This window comes from Typopeltis vanoorti, chromosome 26, assembly GCF_054136105.1.
Source record: "Typopeltis vanoorti isolate ZY-2024b chromosome 26, IOZ_Tvanoo_1.0, whole genome shotgun sequence".
NCBI lineage: Eukaryota > Metazoa > Arthropoda > Arachnida > Uropygi > Thelyphonidae > Typopeltis > Typopeltis vanoorti.
The window spans coordinates 29877966-29904658 of record NC_143574.1 but is presented as its reverse complement, the minus strand read 5'-3'; the positions used below and the strand labels follow the sequence as shown (position 1 = coordinate 29904658).

Here is a 26693-nt window from a genome sequence, read left to right as displayed (position 1 = left end):
ATCTTTAAATTCTTTTGACCTGGAGACTTGTCAGATGCTAACTACCAAGAGGGAAATCATAGTGTGCAACATCAAGTGATATCTAATATTATTTAGAGAATCCCTCATTTAAAAGCAGAAAGTAATTAATATTATTCACAAAATATCTAAAGAATAAACAAATCATTGCAAAAAAATTTAGCAGTAATCCCAGACCCAGAAAAGCTCAACCCACTGAGGCTTCCAGGTGGGTTTTGAATGAATTCCTACCGGGAAAGGCGGGAACCTGTTTACAGTGATACTTAAGGGATAGTAGTAGTGCTGATTTTGTGGGGAACTCATGGAATTTAGCAATTGTCAAAAAATTTTAAAATCGAATGTAAATGTAAATAACATTTTCAGAGTAAATTTATTGTAACTATAATAAATTTAGTTTAATCTTTTATCCAAGCGTAAGCAAACAAAGCTTGCACCTGAAAATATTTTCAGGAATGAGGTAAGGTACATTCCTTGGCAACTCGTAGCAAAGGTTGACCAAACTTTCATCACTCCTTGTCTCAGTATCTCCCATAATGCAAAGCACATCTCCTTGCGGACATGCATACTCCTATGTATTAAGGGAAAGGCCACTGCCCAGACTGGTTTTGACCTTTATTGAGGTCTCATCAGTGGGAGGCAGACCCATAGTGGTAATACTAAGGCAGAAGCAATGGAGAGGTCATATTTACCTATACGAGTTGCCAACCGGTGTACCACCTTATTATTAAATTATCTGGATTTAGAGAAAGATGTTGGAAATTTATTTTGCACTTGGTTAGACTATAATAAATTTAGTTTAATCCTTTATCCAAGTGTAAGCAAACAAAGTTTGTGCCTGAAAATATCTTCAGAACTGAGGTAAGGTGGTACACCCCTTGGCAACTCATAGCAAAGGTGGACCAAGCTCTCATCACTCCTTGTCTCAGTAACTTCCATAATGCAAAGCACATCTCCTTGTGGACATGTATACTGCTATGCGTTAAGGGAAGGGCCACTACCTACACCAGTTTCGACCTTTATTGAGGTCTCATCAATTGCTATGAGTTGCCAAGGGATATACCACCTTACCTCAGTCCTGAAGATATTTTCAGGCACAAACTTTGTTTGCTTACAGCTGGATAAAGGATTAAACTAATTATATGAAGAGCCAAAGGCTTCAATTTGGCAACATAAACTAAATTTATTATAGTCTAACCAAGTGCAAAATAAACTTCCAATTATTGTAACTATATATTTTCTTTTCCCTATCACTATAACAGCTATGATGTATTCATATGTCAGTAATTACATGAATGTCAAGCAAATTATTTGATATGTTTCATCTATATGGCCATTTGGATGGCTAACTTGCATTCCTCCAATGTTTCATTTGATTATGAGTGCACTATTTATTTATGAAGGTAAGGACAATGACTAGTAAGCAGTCAACTTTTAACAACAGTCAATCTAAAGAAGATTCTTAAATCTCAAATCAAAATCTGACAAGTTATAGTTCAGATTGTCAGTCAAATTCTAATCATTAGCAAACAAAGTGCGATGCTAATCTAAAAATTAACATATATTAAATCTAAGATCACAACTTTATAAGAGATGCCATCAAGTTACACCTCATATTTCTCAGTACTTCTGTTATAGTTTAACTGATGCAGCAGCAATTTATTTTGTATCATGGTGAATTTAAAAGAGGAGTGTTAGCAGAAACAGTTGTTAAATTTATCAATAAATATTTACTATTACAGTAAGTTTTCAGTTTTTTTTTTTTTTATGCTGCAGTTTGATCTATCATTCTCATTAGCGTTCATAAGCACTTCAATTACCTTTGCAATTTGGTAAATATATTATTTCTTCCAGATGATTTGAAAAAACAAGATGCCAACAAGAAGCCTAAACATATGAGGAAATCACTATTTTATATGAACAGAACTTGGAGTGAATTTACATGCCAAATTAACAAAATATTATTAGCTATTTATATTTAGTGAAAAAGAAACATGACTGAAGAAAATTTGAAAACTTCACTGAGAAACTGAAGTACAGCTTGAGATGTATATCTACCCTCTAAAAGAGAAATATGTCTTTCACAAAAGAAACAATAACCTGGCTACATGAAATGTAGCTAGTGCACTTCATTTTGCCCTATCCTTGGCAAAATATAGGAGAACAATGTGTGGAATGTTTAAAAAAAAAATTATATATATAACATTTCAAAAAAAGTCATTTTGGAAAATATTCACAATGTTCTGCAGACACTACATTGGTCTTCTATGACAACAAAAAATATTCAGCTACTGGTTAAACTCAAAACGAAGTTTCATTTATTCCTCATGAGGGGGAAAATGCACATACATTTTTACACAAAAAAATGTTTTGGTACCATATTTTCGATCCCAATGGATTATCATAAAACTTATATTCTCTTCATGTTCCAAAGAGCAATACATTCGAGTCTTACGAAATATATGCATCCCCATAAAAAAAAAAAAACGCAACCTTTGTACTTGTTCCCACACAATTATCACAGCAAAATAGTGATCATTAATGTTAGACATTACATTACCAAAAGTAGTACTAGAACACCAAAGATATTTAATCAATATAAAATTATTAACTTTTAATAAGGTGTAAGCCTAATTTAAACTGTTACAACATTTAGTCTAGATGGTCAATGCACATGCACAGACAAGTTACATGGAACTTAATCCATTCTTTATGTAAGACTATCTTGAGTTCTGCAGTGAGCGAGCGAATTTCAAAATACAATAAAACAAATCTTGTCCTACATCACTGTATTTTACATGACAACAATGGAGTTTATTTGCCAGAATGTCAGCAAATCTCCTTTCATAATCATAATGAATCTCCAAAGTAATAACCTGCTAGTCATCCAGAATACAGTTTCTGTGCCACTTTAAGTACCACTGTAAATATCTCTCAGCATTAAATCTTATGTTTAATCTCATTAAACTCTGCTCTGCATATCATTTTAGTTCAAACTTAACATGATACTGACATCTTCATATATAATATAAGAATCTTCATAGAACCATCTAAATTGCTTATAGGGCTTCCACTACATCGATCACTTCTGCTGGTTTAATACTTTTCACAATTTAATCAATGTCAAGTGCATTGCTGATTAAATCAAAAGGGATGCAAGTTATTATCCCTTCGATTGCCATATATGGACCACTTTAAATACTAGTTTATCCTATTATAAAGGATTTTGTAATCAGAAGATGCATATAAAAATACATTTCAGTTTTCAAAGAAAAAAAATTAAAAAAATAAATACTATAAAAAATGAAGGATTTTAATAAAATGTTTCCATATTCAACTTACAAAACTATTTCTTGCAGTTTATTTTTTAAAGTCTCATTTCTAGATTACTATAATGAAGGATCATGAAGTGAAACAAACTTCATACTGGGGAAATAGCCATAACCCAAGTGTTATTTTATCTGAATATTAAGAATTCGGCCATTAAAAGCAGAAATTTAATATATATTATCAGAAACTAACATATACAGTATAGATATGTATAAGAAAAACAAGATTTCAGGTCTAACATTTGGAAAAATTATATCATCATCTACAATGTACCACACTACATGTATTTAATTTGTGATGCTTTATTTTGTATGGATACAACATGACATAGCTACAAGTTGCCAAAGTATCCAATGGAAAGCATGACTCAGTTATCAGCATGCAGACCAACACACTATCTCTTTATTAATTTATTATTATTACTAATTCTATACACAACCTCCCAGAAAGCTCCTTCATTGTACTCATTATGTAGACTTACTACTACTGAAGGCAAACTACCATGCTAGAGCAATTACTTTTCTTAAAACTAAGATAAAATAACACTCAACCTTTCAAATTTAATATCAAGGTCATCATCAGGAATACACACATATATATAGTGAGGCACAAGTAACATTACAATACACTTTAGTAAGCTACAGCAAAATTGCTTTGTCTGTCGTTGACCCTAGATTGACCTCTGATGGGGGGGGGGGAGTGAAAAAGATGAGCAAAAAATAAAAAATAAATTAATTAATTAAAAAAAAAAAAAAAGACAAGCATCACTATAAATTCTCAGCAGTTATTTTTAGATTCAGTTTATTATCCATCAATCATTGATTGTAAATTGGTCAATATTGTCCCTGTTTGGGAGTTATTTCTTGACGTTATATAGATTGTAGATGTTTTCCAAACTCTACAAACCGTTAAGCCATCATTTTCGATTGGGAAGTTGGATTAGCATCTCAATCTTCTCTGAATTTTCTTTCATACTAAGTTATGGTAAGGTGCCTTTGCAATAAATTCTGTGGCACATTTGAAAGGTCTGATTTTTATATGGAATTTATGTGCCATTTGTGTGTGATTTTTTTTTAATTGGGATTGTACGTAATGGGTTTAATCTCTATAATTCTAAACAACAAATGCCGACTCCATTGTAACCATGGAAAAAAAATAATCTTCCTTTCAGTATTCTGCATAACTTCAAAATGTCATTTTAAATACTGTAAGCATCAGTGCTGCAATCAACACTCCATGACCTCTTTTTCATACCCAAACCATCTGGACATTCTTTTCATGATATCTTTTGTATCCTGTCAGTGCCATTCTAAAACTGGGAAGCCATTTCTATGCACATCAATCCAAATGAGACCATTAAAAAAAAAAAAAAAAAAAAATCTCACAAGTGATATCTAGCAGAACCTGTAACACATTATTACTGTATGGGTTAAAAAAAAGAGAGGACCTTACTAATTTTTTATGTTCCACGAGAAAGGTAGATGGAATGAAAGAGGGAAAAGAAAGCAAAGCTAGTTTTTTTCCCTAAGTTTGAAGCTGGATTGTGAATGGATGCTAACCAGCAGATTCCTGTATCTTTATTGATGTGGATTCCTTAAATAATGAAATAATCACCCTATTGGTTAGTGCTGTCACAAGGCATGCTCTTCTAGGACTGATGCTTAATATCAAATAATTTCTACAGTGCGACCTGCATCTGCCATCAACATACTTGAGTCCTTCACCTCATCCAATACTATTTATCAATGTAATACTCCACCTGAACTTATCCTGTGCATAATTTGGCATTTGGGCACATTAAAGCTACATCCCTTCTCTGGATATATGAAGTTTTGAGTAGTTTTATGCAGAATCTGTTGCTAGAAATGTTTAGGTATGATATAGAATTCATTCAGATTTTAGTTCATGTGTGTTAAACCTATTTTTTTCTCCCCCTTGCACTATTAATAATGGAACACTGGACAATGCTTAATGCAAATAACTTCTTAGTATGAAAAAAAAAAAGCAGTCATTGAATAGAACCTCATCTACAAACCTCTGTATGCATAACTTGGATATTTATAGATGAAAATATATTTTATGATAAGATATAATAATATTGCTGCTTTCCTAGATCTTAGTTATTGTGATTAATACTATGTTAAAAGAACTAAATCAGGATAAACTGTTTGATATTTTTAAAAAAATGCTGAAACCATAACCATTTCAGAATACATGAAATTAATTTTAGCAATCTAAGATACATCATTTGCTGTATTAAATTTATCAGGCATATTTTCACACAATTTTAAACGCACCATTCAAATTATATAAGCTGAAAAATAAGAGATATTTATGAGGAATTCAATTACATCCACGGATTATTCGGTTAATATTAATTAAAGTATATTATTTGGAATGCACAATTTCATGAAATATCATAACTGGATTAAATCCGATGTACAAATGCTTCGAATAACATTCAAAACATTAAAGTTGTTTAGTTTTTTAAGCATTCATCATTAAAATGTATTTTTTAAGGCAAGTCGCATGAAAAGGGCTAACTTGCATCTCAAATATATGAATGTCAAAATTAAAACAAAATAATGTAACTGCGAAAATAAATTCTTAAATTTAAAAAAAGGTTAAATTTAAACGGCATTTTTTTCTGAACTTTCGAGAAACTGCCATTTCTCGAAAGTTCAGTATAAACAAGAAGGCCGATTCAGATGTCAGAGAAAAGTTTGATGACAGTTTGATGCTGATGAAGAGTTCAAAGAGGTGAACGCCTACAGGCTTTCATTGATGATGAAGTACCCTGTAACTCACTAGCGATTCTCGTAGTAGAACTAATGATTTAACAAGAAAAATATACGTAGCGATTATATAATTACAGTTAGTGTGTTACAAAATGAAAATCGAATATAGTTCAGTAACATGACTATTAAGATTTTATTGAACTTATGTGTCATTAATTTTTTTTCCAATCATAAGTTCGTATCAAACTGAAATTATGAATAATGCATTATTTACATCTACTACATTAAAACTTATCTAAGTTTTAGTATGTAACATTACGAATTAAAAATTTCGGTTTAATTATAATTGTTAAGATTTATTACTGTTCAAGTCAAACAGCAGTCGAATCTGTTGTACATGAAATTATGTTACAAAAACCGAAAAAAATGGAACTATATAATGGAAAAATTCAATATGCACATTGTATTTAGTGTCATAACGAACAGGCTTTTACCTTCTTATTTCCTCCACCCGCAGTTCGCACTGTCCTCTTCTTGTGGTAACGACTTAGCGAGGTTATCAAACAAAGACAGTCGACGAAACGAAGGCTTGTCCTCCACTTCACCGATGTTACACTTTCTGATGCGAAAAGATGATATAACAAATTAATTCCGACTAGTTCACCTGTCTTCTCTCGTTTTCTTTTACCGTTATCACTTCTTGTCTAAACCAATTCTCTTCTTGTTGATTTTTTGGTAATCTTGAGTTTTTTTGTAGTTTAGCATCAAACAAAATTCAGTAAAATCCGCGTAAAGTGAAATATTCACACAAATGACGTAGCCACCAGCCAACCGCCTTTGAAGCTGAATCTCTGAACATGAGAGGTGGACAGATTTTCTCGTAAAGTCTCGTGTATCAGCGAGAAGTTTATGGCAAGACAGAGTGAAGTTGTATTACTAGGTTTATCGTTAACAACTGTATTGTCAAGACAAACCCTATTACGCAAGTGTGTGTTTTTTTTTTTTCCCCCACATGTATTATTGATAGCTGAGTATCAGATCAAGCACGCTTTAACTGTTACGTTCTCGACTGAAATTCTTTATGCTTTTCAGAGGACAAGTTTTATCTGTAAATATCTGAAAGTACTGTTTTAAACAGTGATTATTGTGTATAATTCTTCTATAATGGTTGTTGGTAAGGATTTTTCCAGTATTATTATTTGTTTTGCGCGTTGTTTTACAGGAATTCTGTCACACCTATAGCTTACTGCGGATGGATTTCTAAAAGAAAAATCACTGTTATTATTCATATTATTGAATTCAAAGTTGGAAAGTTTGTAACGTGTAATTTGCGTTTGGAAAAGTATATACCGTTTCAAAGGATGTTCGACATGGTATTTAAATTATTGGGCTGATTAACACGACGTGTATGTATGTTTTCTCAGAATTTGACGTAATTTATAGATGATATATGGAAGAGCTTGCGATAGTTGCAAAGAATCACAAATAGCTTAAGCATAACAATAAGTATTATACAAACGTTTTGAAAAAATTATGTGTATATAAAAATAGGACAAACATAATGACCAATTAACAATTATAACATAATATTTCTTTAAAAATCAGCATGATCAGTGAGGTAACAAATATTAAAATCGATTATAAATTAGTTGTGAACATTCTCATTTATTTATTTTTCATTTTCACTTTAAAACTGTTATCTATATATTTATCGGCATGGAAATGCTTACCGAATTTTCGGTTGTATAACGTTTTTCACTGATCATGCCTCAGAATAGTTGGGTCATAAATTGATAAACACTATATGAAATATGCAACTTCAACATATGTTGCTAGTTAATATGTCTGACTGCTGCAAGAAAAAAAAAAAGTGTTAGGAATTTTGAACATACATATTTATACTGAAATTATACCATGCGCCATAATTACTGCCATTCCGAATTCAGCAAGTATCCAGATTGAGGTGTAGTGTTTCGGTTAGCTTTCCAAATAATGAACTATGTTTAACCACTTTATTGCATGTATCATTAATAGGTATACTCATTTTAAGAAATAATTTATTTAATTAATGCAATAATTAATATGCACATAATACTTAATACTATTTACAGAAATAAATATCACTTGAGAGTGCATTGAATTAAAACATTTTTGAATGTATCACAGTCATCAAAACCACCTGTAATTATTATATGGATACCTTCATGTGTACAGTTCCAACAAACTATCCACACAGTATTTGTCCTACCTGTCATTGACAGATGAAGTACTTGCAGCTTACTCTAGCAATGCATTCCAACCAAAAAAAATCTTGATAACCACATACTCAATTTCCAGGAAGTGACTTGTTCTTTCACCTCTAGCCAACTATTGATATATTTCCCCTGCATTAATCCTTTATAACTCTTAGTGACTTAAATGTTTATATCATATGCCCTCTTTTCCACCTATTAACCAACTTTCTCAACCTAAAGACACTCAATCTGTCATCATGTGAACATTCCACAGACCACTCACCAACTTAGTCACTCGTCTCTGAATCTTCTCCACCACTTTTTCATCCCCAAGAAATCCAGATGATCAGACCTGAACACAGTAATCCAGGTGTGGTCATATCAGTGCCTTATAAAGAGTAATGATAACTTTATCTCTGCATGTTAATGTGTTTTTCATTATTATTATTATTATTATTAAAACAAGACCTCATGGAGTCAAAGACTCATCTAGGAGGTCCTTTTATCTCACACACATCTCATCATACCGGGTCTTAAACACATTCAAACTCCTTGCAGACACCACACTCTCAGGCAAGGCATTCCAATCATTCATAACTCTGCACGAAAAAAACCTGCCTCTCACTCCCCTACTCACACCCTCTTTATACAGTTTCCAGGTATGACCTCTGGTTCTCCACTGATCTCCCACTATTCTATGTAGAACTTCTCCACCATTGATCCTATAACAACCCCTCACCAACTTGTAGGTCTCTATCATATCTCCCCTCTTCCTTCTCTCCACTAGACTCTGAAAAGATGTAATTTGCAATCTTTCCTCATACTCGACATTCCAGAGGTCAGAAACTACCTTAGTCAGTCGCCTTTGCACCCTTTCCAACATCTCTTCATCCTTCTGAAAACCAGGTGACCAAATCTGGGCACAATAGTCCATGTGTGGCCTAATCAAAGCCTTATACAATGGAACAAGAATCTCCCTACTTCTACACGTCAGTGTCTTCCTCATCATTCCCAGAAGTCTTTGTGTTGTCTTCACAATTTTGGCGATGTGTCCCCTAAATTTTAGATCCTTATCCACTATCACTCCCAGATCTCTTATTTCCTCTACTTCCAACAATATATTCTCACCAAGCATAAATTCTGCATCCCATCTTTGTTTTCCAAATTTTAAAACCTTACATTTTGCAACATTGAACTCGCATCCCCATTTGCTTGCCCAATCACTCAATTTATTCAAGTCTTCTTGCAAGGCCACAACATCTTCACTACTCTTTATGGTTCGACCCAACTTTGCATCATCTGCAAACAACTGAATATTTCCATCCAAATCTTCGCCAATATCACAAGTTAAATAGTAATGGCCTAAAACAGATCCCTGAGGCACTCCACTAGTGACTTTCCTTTTCCTGGATATTGCACCCCCATACACAACTTGTTGATACCTATCAGATAGCCAGTCTCCAATCCAATGCACTAATCTAATATCCAACCCCATCTGCTCTAGTTTGACTGTCAACTTATCATGAGGTACTCTATCAAAAGCTTTTGCAAAATCCAAGTATATTACTGTGTATCCTTCTCCTCTGTCCAAGGAAGCAGTCACTTTATTGTAATAAGTAAGTAGATTACTAAAACACGACCTCCCTTTAGCAAATCCATGCTGTCCATCAAAGATTATACCATTGTTGTCAACCCAACTCTGGATCCTAGTTCTCACAAGCTTCTCCAACAACTTAACCACAACACCTGACACACAGATAGGCCTATAGTTTGATGCTTGAGTTCGATCACCTCCTTTATGAAGTGGCACAATCTTGCCCTCCTTCCACTCTTTAGGGACTTGACCAAGTGCAAGACTCGTATTAAAAAAATATGTCAAGGCAGGTGTCAACACTCTGGCACATTCCTTCAGAATACGCGGTGATATATTATCAAGTCCCACAGCCTTATTTACATCTAGTTTACTCAACTCCCCAAACACCTCTTGCTCACTTACAGTCAGTCTCTCCTCCCCATCATCAACTGCTCTTAATCTCTCCATGAAGTCACATTCACAAGATTGAAAGATCTTTATGAACTGCTCATTAAGTATCTCCACCACACATTCTGCAACAGCTGTCTTTATACCATTTCCTCCAATCAATGTCATCCTTCCATAATCATTCTTTCTTTTGCTGGCTACATATCGAAAGAACTCCCTAGGATTCTTTTTAGCTTCATTAGCTAACTGCTGTTCATACCTCTCTTTAGCTACTCTCACCAACCAAGTCACTCTCCTTGCCTGGTCTTTGTAGAACTCATGAAATTGGTTACTTCCACTTCTCTTATGCTGCCTCCACAATGCCCTTTTTCTCTGTATTGCATGCTTAATCTCTTTATTCATCCATCTCACACCTAACTTATTTAACCTTCTCACCCGTGGTATACATTTAGACATTGCATCCACTAAATATTTTTTGAAAATCCCCCAAGCTGCATTGATCTCTTTTCCAGCTAACTCCTCATTCCATGCTACACCTGCAAGCTGTCTCCTGAGCTCTTCATAATCACCCCCCTTGTAGTTCCACATATACCCTTTTTTCACAGGGGTCCTTGCACTGCTGGCTACCACCCAAGTAATCACCTCATGGTCACTTTCACCAATTGGTGGATGATTTGATACCTCATTGATAATTACATCCTCCGATGAGATGACCAAATCCAAGACCCTTAATCCTCTTGTGCCCTCTGTTACATACTGTCTGAGGTAGTTATCCCTCAAAAACTCAAGAAACTCATTTTCTTTACTTCCAGTTGCTATCTCTTCATTCCAGTCTATATTGCCATAATTAAAATCACCCATAATGATCATCCTTTTCTTATTTGCTTGGCTTATTTGACTATACATTTCACTATCACCACCATCCACATTACCAGGTCTATAACAACATCCCACCAAGTATTTGATTCTATTCACCTCTATCTCACACCATACTGCCTCAAAACCACTGGCCCCATTTCCCTCTTGCATCTCTACCTTGTATGGACATAACTCTTTCTCTATCATCAATAGCACTCCCCCTCCCTTTTTACTCCTTCTATCCTCACGAAACACATCATACCTTTCCATCTCTATTCCTGTCAGGATGTCATCCTCATCTAACCATGTCTCACTTATTCCGACAATCTCTGGGTGCACAGACGCAATTAGTGCAACCATTTCATCCGCCTTGTTTCTTATACTTCTAGCATTGGTATACAAACACAACAACTCATTTCTGGATCTACAGCTAGTTCCACTGATACCACTCACTCGATGTGATCTCTCCATGCTGGACTGGGGCCATTTCCCTTTCTGCTTCTTCATTTTAGAACCCTTTGCAATTCCATCTGTTTCCTTTTGATCCCTGATCATCCCATTACTTTCCTGCCTACACATTCTCTCACCTCCTCTTGGAGCATCCACCTTTCTCACGCTGTGTATCCCTGTCCACCCTGAGCCTCGCCGTTTCCCTGCTCCTCTTGCACACCCATTCTCTCATTTTCTATACTCATACCACTCACTTCCACATTCATTTCCACTCCTTCAATCTCTCCTGCTCTTCCACATCACTCCCCTCTCGATCTGATTCATTCTCTCTATTCACTTCTCTACCTTCCAGCAGCAGTCTCTCCAAGCGACTCACACCATAACCACTCAAATGCAGTCCAAGGTGTAGCTCATAGGATTAACCAAGTAATCCTATGAGCTACGCCCTCTGAACATCAGCTCTTCCATCCACCAAATCCTTGTCCTTAGCCTCATTAATTTCCTGCAGTACAATTCCTTCAAAGTGCTATACAACTTATAATTTTTTAATCCGAAAATGCATAACTTGACACTTTTCCACATTAAACTGACATCAATTGTCTATTGCCCATACTGTCAGCTTATTTAAATCATCCTATAAGCTGTATACATTGCCTTGGTTAACTATTATTCTAACTTTGCATCATCAGCAAACAACAGAATATCTCCTTTCAAATCATTTATGGTCTAAGTACAGAGCCTCAGCACACTACTGATCACCTGCTCTTTCATATGCTACTTTTTGGTATCTATCCATCTGCTATTCTCGTATCCACATCACCAGTTTTATATCCATCCCATTTGTTCCAATTTGTACAGTATTTCAGGCAGTAGCGCACTCAGGATTTAATCTTGGAGGGGGCCTGAGTTGAGTAGACAATTTGAGAATACACACTACACAAAGCATACGATCTATGACTGAGCATCTGCAATGATTGCTTATTCATAAATAGTATAGAAATAGATGACACGACACAACATAAATTTTTAAAAAAATAATTTTAATTAGGGAAAGATTTTTGGAAAATTTTGTAGTGTTTTTTTCCTATGGAGGGGGCCAGGCCCCCCTCCTCTGGGTGTGCCACTGATTTTAGGAGGTATCCTGTCAGATACCTTAACGAAATCCAGCAGTATCATTGTGTAGCGCCATTCTTTTTTATCCACCTCAGCTGTCATTCATTATTATTATACAAACACCTTCTGGAGGCAATATTAAAATGCATTCTAACAGAGATAATGTTAATCATACCTCGTCATAAATTTGCTCAATGTTTGTGCCCTCACCACTTCATTTGGTAATAAATTCCATTCACCAACCACTCACCATGCAAAAAAAGTCATGCTACACTCTGTTATGCAGAACACCTTTATACAACTTCTAAGAATGACCTATTGTCTCTATCCCCTTCCCTCTTTTAACCCTTTGAAAATATCCCATGAATCTATATGATAAGCACCCCTTAACAATTTGTCTCAATCATATTGTCCCTCTTCTGCCTGTTGACTAGTCTGTAATTTATATTCTCTCAACCTGTCTTCATAGTCAGTATTTCATAATCTCAATATTGCTTTTGCTATTTGCCTGTGAACTTTTTCCAGAGCTTACTTCTCACCTAGCAATACAGGTGACCAAATTGATATGCAGTAGTCCAGATGTGGTCTGATCAAAGCTTTGTACAGCAGAATGATCACATCCTTATCTCTACTTGTCAGTGTCTTAGTATCCTTTGTGCTGTTTTTATCACTTTTACAATATGTTCCTTGAACCTCAATTCTTTGATACTGTTACTGGAATAGAATATAAGGAGTATTTTATCCACCAAGATCCCATGCTTCCTCCACCTCCTATAAATATTTAATAAATTACTAAGGCAAGACTGACTTTGAACAAAGCTATGCCTGCTTCCCCCCCCCTCCCCCCCCCACACATAGAGTATCATATTCTTATCCACCATTTCTGAATTTCTGTTTTTAACTAACTTCTCCAATACTTTTATCCCCCCACACACCTGCTGCTTGTTAATTCAAATTGCGAAACACATGGAGAGAGGTGATGGAAAGTGTTCTTTAAGAAGATAAAACAATCATCATTCAATCTTTGAAAAAAAAATATAGTTCTAATCCATATGTTGAAAGGAGCATCACACTGCATATTTTTATAGGGTGTGGCTGTTTACTCATCATCATCATCATGCCTATCAAGGATTTAGGCCTAGAGTGGCCTGTTCCGGCCTTAGGAGTCATCGGTAAACCTTTTAAGAGGATGTCCTTATTTTCCTTTTCTTAATGGCTTGTACTTTAAGGCTTGTTTTGGTAATCTTTCTGTTTTTGTTCTTTGAATGTGTTCCATCCATTTATGTTTATATTTTTTTCTATTACTGATTCCTGGTTTAATTCTTATATAATTTCTTCATTTCTTTTGTGATCAATAGAGTATACTTTGCAGTTTTTCTCATAAACTTCATTTCAGCTGTTATGGAGTATTATGTTTATTAATGTGGCCATAAATGAAAATTGGCTCTTCAGTAAAAAGTTAACTCATCTCTTTATAAGTCACTACAGGACTGCTGCATTTAGATTTTTTTTATGCGAACATTAGCTAAAACAGTCTTGTATGCTGAGGTTACTCTGTCTCATATAGATATGGTAGGCTTTTTCATCTTATATATAATTCATGGGTCCAAAGGCATGTTGGAATTCATGTATATGAATGCTAAAAGTATCAGAAATAAAGGAGAAGAGATTTTAGCATTGGTCAGCTTGACTTGGCCAAAAGTTATTGCCATATGTGAGGCATGGTTGACAGAAGATGATACCGTTACTGGAATAGAATGTCAGGGATATTTTATATTCAGGAAGGATAGATGAAATTAGGCAGTAGTGCTGATGATATCTGTAGAACTTCAACTAAAATAAAAGATGAGGAGTTTAGGTCTAAGGATGATGGTTCATTTTGAAGAATATATGGTAGAAGAAGGAGGCCAACATGACCAAACATGTTGGCTGCTGTTATAGACCAGATAGTACTCAGGAAGATGTGGAAGTCATTCATTGGTAGATTAGTGAAATGAATGCAGATCATGTAATAATTATGGGTGACTTCAGCAATGATGACATAGTTTGGAAGGGAAAAAATGGTGCTTGACATGGTGGAAATGGAATTTATGCAGCTACTGAAGGATAATTACCTGCAAGCAAGCTTGCCTGCCAGTGGGGTTAATGTCATATTGTTCTGGTAATTGCTAAACATATTTCTCATTCAGAAATGATGATAAAGCTGTGACTACAAATTATAGGTATATCTGGATTTGTGATTAAGGTGCTGGAGAAATTAGTGAGAAATAAGATACAGAAATGGGTCAGTAACAGCACTATTCTCTGTGGTTGTCAGCATGGGTTTGTTAAAGGGAGATCAACTATAGCAATATGATCATGCTGTATGGTGTTGGCAATTGCGATGATGGCATTGTATGTAGATTATGATGGTAATAGTGGTTCTTTGTAGTTGGTGGATTAAATGATGTAGATGGAGAGTTGAGTGACCTCACTCAAGTCCTTGGAGGTGTCATGTAATCATAATAATATAACAAATGTCTTGGACAAGGGAAATGCATATACAGTGGTATACTTAGATTTTGCAAAAGCTTTTAATAGATTCTCACATGACAAACTGTTGAATAAACAAACAGATGGAATTGGATAAAAGACTTCTGAGTTGGATCAGTGACTAGCTGTCAGATAGGTATTAGAAAGTTGTATGTGGGGGTGTAGTATCCTGAAAGAGGAAAGTCACTAGTGGTATGCTACAGACAGAGGTCTGTATTGTATATTAATGATATTGGAATTGGTTTAACTGGTGATATGCAAACGATGCAAAATTGGGGATGCAAAGTATACACTAAATTGTGGAACTTTAAAGGAGGAAAGGGATGAAAGATCTTGGAGTGGTGGCAGACAAGGAGATAATTCAGGGCCACATTGCACAAGTTGTGAAGTCATCGCATCAGATAATGGCAGTGATGCGGAGGACCTTAATGTGGAAAGAAAGCAGTTATGATTACATTGTATACATCCTGATCAGGCCTAATATGGATTATTCTGTACAGAATTTTGTCACTTGGTTTACATGGTGACAAGGGTATGTTGAAAAGGATCCACAGAAGATTCACAAAGGTCATAAGTAGGCTTTGAAATGTGGAGTATGAAGACAGATTGAAAGAATGCAACTTCCAAAGCCTCTTGAATAGGAGGGGAGGATATGATTGAGATATGAGTTAGTCAGGGGTTGTTATCAGGCTAACATGGAAGAAATCTTTCATAGAATGGGAGAGGAGGAAATAGAACAAAAGGCCATCCTTGTAAACTAATAAGGAGGGAGTAAGGAGGGGGGGGGGGGGTCTCTGCATGGAGAGTAGTTGGTGAGTGGAATGCATTTTCTGATTATGTGGTGAATGTATACACATTGAATCAGTTTAAGGCATGGTTGGATGAGCTTTGTGTGTTGATAGTATGTACTTCCCACGATGAGTCTCTGACTCCACAGAGACTAATATTAAGTAATGTTAAGACTTTATTAAGTAATAATAAAGCATGAGCTGGAAAAAAACATTATTGAAGGAATTATTATACAGTTATCTCCATGAAATCAGAACACTAATCGTAGGAGATCTCTAACAGCTTATATCACAGTGGTGACCCCCTTGTTCTCTCTCTTCTTGTCATATTGAAAAGTCTTCAGTGTGAATCCTATAAAACCCCTTCAATAATTTAAATGCTTCTATCATGTCTCCTCTTTTTTGTGTATCAGGTAATTTTTGAAGATTGCAGACCGTTAATCTATTCTCATAGGGAGCATTCCATAGACCCACCACAATCTTTGTCACTTGTCTGGATTCTCTCCACAACTTCTTCATTCCCATGGAATCCTGGAATCCATATTTGTGTGCAGTAGTCTTGATGTGACCTTATTGTTCTCCTAAATAAAGCCTTACATAGGGGAACAATAACCTCCCTATCCCTGCTTATTAGTGTGTTTTTCAACAACCACACAATCTGATGATGTGCTGTTTTGGTTACCTTCGCAATATGCCCTTCCTGTCCACAATCACATCCAAATTCCTGGCCTCATTGGTTTCCTGTAGTTCAATTCCATGAGTATAGTACATAGTTTCTGATCTCTTCCTGAAGCACATCACCTTACATTTGGCCACATTAAACTGGTAACAATTTACCTTTGCCCATACTACTAGTCTGCTTTAAGTGTTCCTTCAGGATGTCTGCATCACTTTCATTTACCATTGCTCTTTCCAATTTAGCATTGTCAGCAAACAACTGAATGTCTTCTGTCTTGGAGCTGCTTCTGTGTGATGGGACTATTTTGTCCTGTTTCTATTGGCATCTTCCCAGTTTTATTATGTGCCATCCAGTCGTTTTTGACTCTTGGTGATCCTGTGAACAAAAGGTTTTCCATCCCACTTGACCTCATCCTTTCTATCAGTAATTCAAGTTGGTAAGTTCTTTTATGTTGTCCATCTAACTCTTTTGTGGTCGTTTTTCTCATTCCCTCAATCTTAAACAACATAACTGTTTTCCAGTTATTCATTAGTTCACATAATATGACCAAAGTACACCAACTTCTGTTTAGTGACCATCGCCTCCAAGGAGCATTCTGTTCTTTAATATTCTCTTGACTGGTAAATTACCAAAGCTGTGGCAGGAAGCCAAAATAATTGCCATGGATCCAAATGATGTGAAAAACCTATGACCTGTCTCCTTGCTTTGCACTACCTTTAAGCTCTTTGAAAGAATTCTCCTTAAAAGAATTTCACTACTAATCGAAAGAGCACTCCCGACTGAACAAGCTGTCTGTAGGCCAGGAAGAAGTTGCTGTGACCAGGTCCTGGCCCTGACAACACAAATTGAAGCGGGCTTCCAGAAGAAACTTAAATCTGGAGCCACTTTCATTGACCTAACATCTGCTTATGACACTGTCTGGATCAGGGGCCTCCTCCTTAAACTAGGAAATATTATAAAGCGAAAAAAAAATTTACAACTTTTTGAATCTATTCTCTCCAACAGAAAGATCCGGGTGCATATTGGTGGAAAAAAGAGCAGGCCCAGATTCCTTCACAACGGTCTTCCTCAGGGCTCTGTGTTATCCCCTATACTTTTTAACATCTATGTGTATGATCTACCTCATACCAGATCAAGCAACTATATGTATGCCGATGAACTAGCGATCTTACATCAATCCACCTCCTTTATCAACTTTGAACACAGACCTGAAAACCCTGGAAGAGTACTTCAAGCAGTGGTACTTGAAGCCAAATCGAATGAAAACAGTGTCCTCAGTATTTCGCCTGTACAATACAGAGGCCAATCGACAACTCAACTTTTCTTTCTGTGGAAAAATGGTAGAACATGAGCCTCACCCAAAATACCTTGGAGTGAGCCTGGACAGAAGCCTAACCAAAAAAGACACATCATGAACCTCTCCAATAAAATTAAAACCAGAAATAATATCATTTCAAGGCTTGCTGGAACAACCTGGGGTTGTGGTGCAGAAGTCTTAAGGTCATCTGCTAGCCCTTGCATTCTCTGCAGCAGAATATTGTGCCCCCTGTCTGGAAAAGAAGTACACACACAACATTATAAGACACCCAGCTAAACTCTACCATGCACACAATTAGTGGGACAGTGAGAAGTATCTCCCCCCCTCTCCTGGCTGCCTGTTCTATCTAACATTGCTCCACCACACGTACGAGAAGACACGCCTCGATTAAGGAATTTAATAAAGCAATGAGCATCCTGCTCCTGCCCCTACACCAGACTCTCATAAACCCACCTAGTCTTCGTCTCAAATCTAGAAAGCCTCTCTGGTCCATCAACGAACTCTCTTCTGCTGCGCTGCCATCAATATCTGACATATGGAGAGAATACTGGTCCAACAAACGGCTTCCTGGTAGAAGATTCTCTGTGCTCCGCAGCCTGGTTTTGATCTTCCTAGGAAGATTTGGTCATAAATAAACAGGATCAGAACTAGTCAGGGCAGATGTGGCTACCTTCTACATAAATGGGGACTATCAGATCACCCTTATTGTGATTTGTTCTCTCGTGGCTCAGACGATTACTCATATTGTGTATGACTGCCCAAGGCACCAATTTCACAGTGGTGGCCTACAGGACATCCACAAGGTGACGGATGAGGCCTTGAATTGGCTTTCCAGCCTGAACCTTGACCTGTAGTTGGTATGATGGTGGCGGTGGTTATGAAGGAAACAGAAGATCACGGTCCTGTCTCACCACGAAGACGTTATCTCGTAGTCCTCGTCATAGTATCAGCAGAACTCCTCCTCATGTTAGAAGATGATGATACAATGTGAAGTGGACCTCCTCTAATGGATCAAGTTTTCTCAAGACAAGTGCTCTCTACTTAAACCGTGGATACAGCTACATTTATGTTGTGAGAACATGCAGCCTTGTCATACTTGTTGCAGCAGGATGATAATTGTCCCTAGCTTGATTATGGCAAGTTACTTTTGTTTTATTTTTTTAAAAAAAGGAAAGACTTAGAAATCAGGTTGTGCCTTTTATGTAATAAACTTTTATATGTTAAGATTTTCATCATCTGTTTCTGGAAATTGATTGTATTTTTCTCTTACCAGTTTCATGTAGCCATAAGCATAAATAAATAAACCTTATTGGTCATTCTTGCAGGCCATGGGATTCTTAATAATCTCCCCCACACCCCTAATTCAAATGAATCAATTTGCTTTCTGTCTTTCTTCTTAATCCAGCTTTCACATCCATACATCACTATTGGAAATACCATTGGTTTGACAATTCTAACTTTTGTGGCATTATTCACACCTCTATCTTTCATAATTTTTGTCAGGATTAGCATAGCTTTTTCCCCATGACTAACCTTTTTAATTTCATTTTCACATTTACCATCATTTCTGATTCTGAACCTTAGTAAATTGTAATTTTCAATGATTTCTATTTTATTTCCCTCTATTATAAATTCATTTAAATTGCCAGAAGCCATCACTTTTGATTTGCTGATGTTTAAATTAAGCCTAGCTTTGTTGCTTCCCTCTTAACCAATAACCACTCCAGATCTTCCTTAGTTTCTGCCATGAAGGTTGTATCATATGCTATCTTAAATTATTTATGCTTCTGACACCAATTCCTGCTGGGTGTTTGGCTAAGTTTGCCATTCCTTTTTTCACTCCTTTTTCTACTTGAACACTGTCTGTTTCTCCAAAGACTGTTTTTATTGAAACTTCTTGGCTGTCATGCAGTTCTCCATCAAGACAATTAGATGCTCAGGTATTCCCACTGATCTCATTACAATCCACAGTCTGTTGTGATCCATGCAATCAAAAGCTTTCTTATAATCAATAAAACAAGTACTTCCTTCTGAAATTCTCTTGTTTTTTCCATAATCCATCTCATGTTTGCTATTTGGTCTCTAGTTCCTCTACCTCTCCTAAAGCCTGTCTGTTCTTTTGGCATTTCTCTATTCACATATGCAAAATGTTATTCATTAATTTTTTGTGAGTAGTTTTACAAACCTGTTATGTTAATAGATACCAAGCATGATGTTTATTGGTGAATAAATATAAACTAGAATAAGTTCAGGAACATCCTCTACTTGTTTGGAAGCACAGGTGTCAGCTTTGAACAATATATGAACTGTTGGTTGTGTACACATATACACATTTATATAAATTTTCATATTATAAGTGCATATTTATTTTTAATGTTTCTTTATATAAATATATTAAAATTTATATTAAAACAGTCACCATTTAGTGTCTTAGTGCAGAAAATACTTTATTTTGTTAATTCTATATGCATAGTTTCCACCTCTTACTTTTTGTATTGTTCCAGAGCATTAATGTCTTCGGTATTTGTAGAGGACAAAACTCAAGTCAAAAGGGTCTGCAACCCTGTTTTTTGTTTAACTCAATCCCAGTATTCTTGTTACTATGTAAGTAATGCCTACTCATTTTGATTAACTTTTATTTTTAAGTGTTTTTCATAGTTCCTTGGCAACTAATACCTAAAAGTACTTTATAATGAATTTGGTATAGGCAGTGATATTGAATGCTCAGTAATTCATATGGCATAAAGATCTAAGCAAATACATATATATAAATCAAAAATATAGTATAGGTATTAACATAAGTTTCAAAATATAGTGTAGCTACTCAAGTAGAATAAGATTTTGGCATTATAACAATTGTTATGAGCCTCTGTAGCTCAGTCAGTATAGACGAAGCCCTTTGGTCGGAAAGGCCTGGGTTCAATTCTCCTCAGTGATGTGAAGAACCTTTATCTGATCTCTTTCGACTAAAGATGAGTTAGCTGGTCTCATACGGAGGTAGAGTTTTTCGTCCCTCAGAACAGGCAAACTGGCCAGTAGAACATACGCAATTTACAGACAAGAATACTTAGAGACATGGGGGTAACCACCTTATCCTCGTATTATGGTAATTATAGGAAATCCAAGGATACTTGATACTTGGAAGGCTGTGGGTGCTTAAGTGCCTGTTAAAGCCACTTATAGGATAGAACTGATATATATAAATTTGGCTTTTTGTCTATATACACCTGATATTAACATGTATTAAAATTAATACATGTGTAATATTTGCAATAATTTAGCACTCGTGTAAAATTGGTAATTTTTATCTGCTTTATTTATATTTCATTAAAAAATTATTGTTTTACAGTATATTAATGCTGAGTTTAGTGTTTTTGAATTTTTTTTTGGGGGGGGGGATATTGCAATATTAAGCAGTGTTGTAAAATGGTGCCGAAATGCAAAAGAAATGGAATTAACAAGAACAGCGCAGTTGAGAGCAATAAGGCTTGTTCTCAGTGAAATTTGAGGATATTGAAAATGAATTAACCTCTGAAAATTGCAAAATTAAAATAGGTTATTAGACATACAGCACAGGAATTACAGAAAGTCGAGAGGCATTTAAAGAAAAGGAAGGAAGGATAAGAAAGCACGAAATTGGGTAAGATATAGTGTAAAAAAAATCAGGTAGGTAAAAAGCAGAATGTTACTTGGTAAGGTGATTCCATCATAAAACATGCCATTAATGACTAGGTTATAACTTGGAGTTATCATCCATCTGTTAATTGGACATCATCAGATGCTGCATGGCCACCTCATTCCTCAATAATAATTCACACCAGTCCTCACAAGGGGATCCTGTTGTATGCTTTTCTGGAGGCTTCAGTTCTTTGAAGATCAGTCACCCTAGACGCCATCCATTCATTCATCTCACTGAATACCCTTTCCTCTTTTTCCAGGAGCTTTACCTTCTGTTTTGAGAAGTTCTCCTTCCATCCTTTCAATGTGTTCAAAGTATTTCAGCTTATGTCAATATCTTAAAGGAGCTTACTGATCCTTTCTAGCACCGATCTGTCTACCTTTCATGCAGCTATTCTTTTCCTATCAAACTTCTTTAGGTTCTGGTTCTCACATCCATAAGTTGCTGTCGGGAAAATAGCTGCATCCAGAATCCTCAACTTTGTTCCTGTGAGATGGATCTATCCTTCCAGATTTTAGACAAGTCTCTGACTATTGTTTTAGATATTCCTAGTCTTGAACAGCAGTTCTTCACATTAATAACGGATCCCAAGTGTTTGAACTTACTGACTTACTCAATTCTTTCTCCATTACACTTGTTTCTCAGAAGCTTCCATCTTTATTTCCTTTGAGAACTGTAATCTTTGTCTTGATAGGGTTGAGTTGAAGTCCTCTGTTCATACTGATCCGATTCCATTAACTTTGTGAAGGATACATCCTAGTTCTTCCTTGTCATTACAAAGGATATCATCAGCATACCTCAGATTACTGATCAATTTGTCACCTATCCTAATTCCTGTGTTAAGCTCATTCAAGACTACATGAATGATGTCCTCAGCATAGATGCTAAACAGGCAAGGAGCAGGTAGGCACCCTTGCTGACCCGAAGCCAATCATTTAATCCAACACCTGTTCTTACTGTAGCTTCTTGCTCACTGTACAAGTTAGCTATCAACCTGTAATGTATTGAGTAAAACCTATTATTTTCATTACCTCCTACAAAATATACAGTTGGATGCTGCTATAGACCAGGGGAATGGAAAAGATGGAGATAGTGTACATCAGCAAATAGACTCAATGAGTGGAGGTGAGATGATTGTTATGGGAGATTTCAACTATGGGAACGTAGATTAGGAGGAGGAGAGGACACATGGGAGGAAGGAAATGGATTTTATACAGTTACTAAGGGATAATTACCTGAAACAGCATGCAGTGGAATATACTAGGGGGTTCTAGAGTGCTCAATCTAGTACAGTTACACTCCAAGTTACGTAAGTAATGCATTCCGTAAACCTTTACATAAGTTGAATTTGTAAATTGCATACATACAATAAAATGTTCGACGGCTACTCATACCGCTGCCTTACATTAATTTTTTTGCCATTAATCAGATATTTTTCATTTTTGGGGTGATTAAAAAAATTCAATTATAAAAAAAATTATCAATTGTATTTGAATAATATACATCCTATAAATATGAGAGTATGAAAAATACATAATATGAAAGAATATGAAAATAAACTGAAATATTCACTTTTCAAATAAAAAAATGTCTTGTAACGGCTAAATTGCCTGTTCTAAGGAATGCTATTCTGCTGGAAGTTTCCCCCTTTCGATGTTGAAGGCTGAGGGTAGTCAGGGTTGTCTGAGTTGTCATCTTGACTTTGTTGTGAACAGTGTCTCATAAACATGTCTGGAGTAGATTGTGTGGTCACACGCTTCTCGTCCTAGTAGATGGCCTTGTAGCTAGACATATCAGTATAGATATGGGGGCTAACATTTTCAAACCGCTCAGTGTTCGGCTTTAGCATTAGCTTTAAATGTACTCTCCGTGATGCCAGCCTGCTCTTTTAAATCCTTATATAAGGACATAGCCTTCTCCTAGATAATCAGTAAACTTAATAGTATTTGCTTTTGTGTCAGATAATTGATCCAGTGAGACAACAATTTCTCCATTTCTGATATTGGGCAGCTTCTTCTTGGTAATAATCGTGCCCTTCAATGTTACTGCACCTTTCGTGCTTTCAACAATGCAAACTTTATCTTTCACTATTGTATTCACTGTCGAAATAGGTCGATTTCCCAAGCTATTCTTGAAAAAAATTTCCCACCTTCATACATACGAATTCTTTTCTTCTGAAGTAATTGCAGGCCTTTGTTTTTTTAGGTTTATTAGCAGCTCATTTGGTTTTCCATTTCATTCCATTTTAAGGATAAAAAAAAACAACAAAACTAGCAGTAATAACAAGTGACTGAGCTAACTGTGCAAGGTATCTACTGCTGTACTGCAATAAGGCTGTGAAAGATGCACCTGCGTAAAGCTGCAAAACGTGTTCATACATGCTACTAGATTTATTACGTAACTGCGAATTTACCTAAGTCGTGTGTTACATAACTTGGGGTGTAACTGTAATTGCATCTGAGAATTTCTATAATCAATATGACCACATTGCCACCAATTGGTGAGAGTAATCATATTGTCTTGTCCTAGGAGGTGGGAGTTAAATAAATGCATATCATCATCAAGCTGGAACTATAAAAAAAGAAACAGTTGTGGAGTGAATTTAAGGTGAAAGGTGGTACATGCAGTACAAGGCACAGGCCAGAAGGGTAACTAGTGTGGTAAGAAAGGCAAAAGCAGATTATGAAAGGAAGTTAGCAATGTAGGCTAAAGAAAATCCCAAAAAGTTCTTTCGATATGCTTCAAGTGAAAGAAAGAAAGAATGCATATGGCAGAATGATTTTAATGAATGATGGTAGGGAGGTAACTAAATCACTTGAAAAAGTAGAATTGCTAAATGAATGCTTTGCAAGAGTATATCATCCAGGTGGTGACATTGCAGAACAAGAGAGCCAAGAGGCTTATATGGGAACTGAGGTAAATGAAATGGAGGTGCATAGCGTATTACAGAACCATAATGTGAATACAATTGTGGGATTGGATGTCATACCAGCTTGAGTTTGACATGAAGCAAATTGTCAGTGCCCTTGACCATATTGTTTAATATATGAGGTGGTATCAAAACATTTTGAGACTAGTTTCGTAACACGCCAACAGATGGCAGCACAATGCTGCATGCACAGTCACAGGGAGCACCAACCTTCATAAGTCAGTGTGCCAAAAGACATCGTCCTGTGTACATTGGGAGCTGTGCAACTGGTGTGATTCTGACCACGTCTGCGATTTCATCATGGACAACAAGTTAGAACAAAGAGCGAACGTGAAATTCTGCTTGAAACTGGGCAAATGTGCCACAGAGATGTTTGACATGATTCAGCAAGTTTACAGCGATGCTGCAATGAGTCCATTCAAGGTGTTTTGAGTGATATGGTCACTTCAAGAGCGGAAGAACATCACTGGAAGACGACAAGAGATCAGGAAGACCTTCAACAAGCTCAACCCCCGAAAATGTTGAAACCGTTCGGCAACTTGTGCATGAGGATCATCAGAGAACACTCTACAACATTGCTGCTATTGTCGGTGTGTCATACGGAACAGTCCAGGCAATTCTCACGTGTGATTTGAACATGCACAGTATTGCTGCCAAGTTCGTCCCCAGGCTGTTGACCCAGGAGCAGAAGGAACACCACGTCGAAGTCTGCTAAGAACTCCGTCAGCATGCTGTGGATGACCAGTCCTTCATGTCGAGGATCATTACCAGTGACGAAACTTGGGTGTATGGGTACGACCCTGAGACGAAGCAACAGTCTTCGCAGTGGAAGAGACCATCATCTCCACGACTGAAAAAGGCGAGGCAGGTCCACAGCTCGACCAAGTGCATGCTCAGTCTTTTTCGACATTCGCGGCATTGTGCATCGAGAATTCATCCCCAGGGGGGCCAGACCATCAATAGCGATGCCAGGTTTTAAGGCGTCTGTGGGAGGACATTCGGCGAAAGACCAGATCTATGGTGCACGAAAAACTGGATGCTCCACAATGACAATGCACCCTGTCACTGAACTCTCCTCGCACGTGAATTTCTCGCCGAAAACAACATGATCTCACTTCCACACCCACCCTACTCTCCGGATTTGGCTCCTGCAGACTTTGCCCTCTTCTTGATGAAGATCCAGCTCAGAGGTCGCCGTTTTGACATCATTGCAGAGATCCAGCACGAATCGCAAAAGGTGCTTGACACGCTTTGATAAGAAGACTTCCATGACACATTCCAGAAGTGTCAGGAATGCTGGGCACACTGTATTGCTATGCAAGGGGACTATTTTGAAGGTGATAATGTGTAAACGTAGATAAATAAACTAATTTCTTGTAAACAGAGCTACTCTCGAAACCTTTTGATACTATCTCGTAAGTCTCAGCTCTGGGTTAGTCCTGAGGGGGATGAAAGGGGGGGGGAAACAGTTCCATTACATAAAGGAGGTTCCAAGACTGATGTAGCAAATTACTGAATGATCAGCATATCTGGAGTTGTTGTCAAAGTATTGGAGAAGTTGGTGAAGAGCAAAATATAGGAATGGATAGATGGAAATTAGATACAGTTTGGGGTGCAGCATGGTTTTTGTGAAGGGTTGGTCATGACTTATATTTTATAATACAACGACAGCTGACTTGGATAAAGGCAATGGGTTTACAGTGATACTGCTGGACTTTGCAAATGCCTTTGACAGGATACCACATGGAATTCTAATCGGTAAACTGTAGCACATGGGGATGGATAGGACGGTGGTTGATGTAGAAATATCAGAGAATAGTTTATTCACTTGTGATTAGCGGCATGCCATAGGGTTCTGTTCTTGGATTTGCTACTGTTTAATTTGTTCATTAACAATATGTAAAGACTCTAAGAGGAACCGTTCAGTTATTTGCTGATGATGCAAATTTGGGTAGAGCGATAATTAATACAGCTGATGTCAAAATTTTGCAGATTGGTAGAGTGGGAAAAGGAGAATGGATGCCAGTTTAATGTTGCAAAGTGTAAGGT

General features: G+C 36.5%; 2 protein-coding genes across 3 annotated transcripts in view; one reads left to right on the top strand and one right to left on the bottom strand.

Moving 5' to 3' along the window:
• Positions 1 to 6902, bottom strand: part of CtBP (C-terminal binding protein) — a 182766-nt gene extending 175864 nt beyond the window's left edge. The window contains exon 1 of the mRNA XM_090414912.1: positions 6578 to 6902. The gene's annotated coding sequence lies outside the window, so the exon portion shown is untranslated. The remainder of the gene's footprint in view (positions 1 to 6577) is intronic.
• A 155-nt stretch (positions 6903 to 7057) lies between these two features.
• Kaz (E3 ubiquitin-protein transferase Katazuke) overlaps positions 7058 to 26693 on the top strand; it is a 204426-nt gene continuing 184790 nt past the window's right edge. The window contains exons 1-2 of one of the 2 annotated variants that reach the window (XM_090414968.1): positions 7058 to 7257; positions 20541 to 20640. The gene's annotated coding sequence lies outside the window, so the exon portion shown is untranslated. Of the gene's footprint in view, positions 7258 to 7360; positions 7490 to 20540; positions 20641 to 26693 lie in introns of those variants that run through there. The other variant, XM_090414969.1, reaches the window with a different exon arrangement.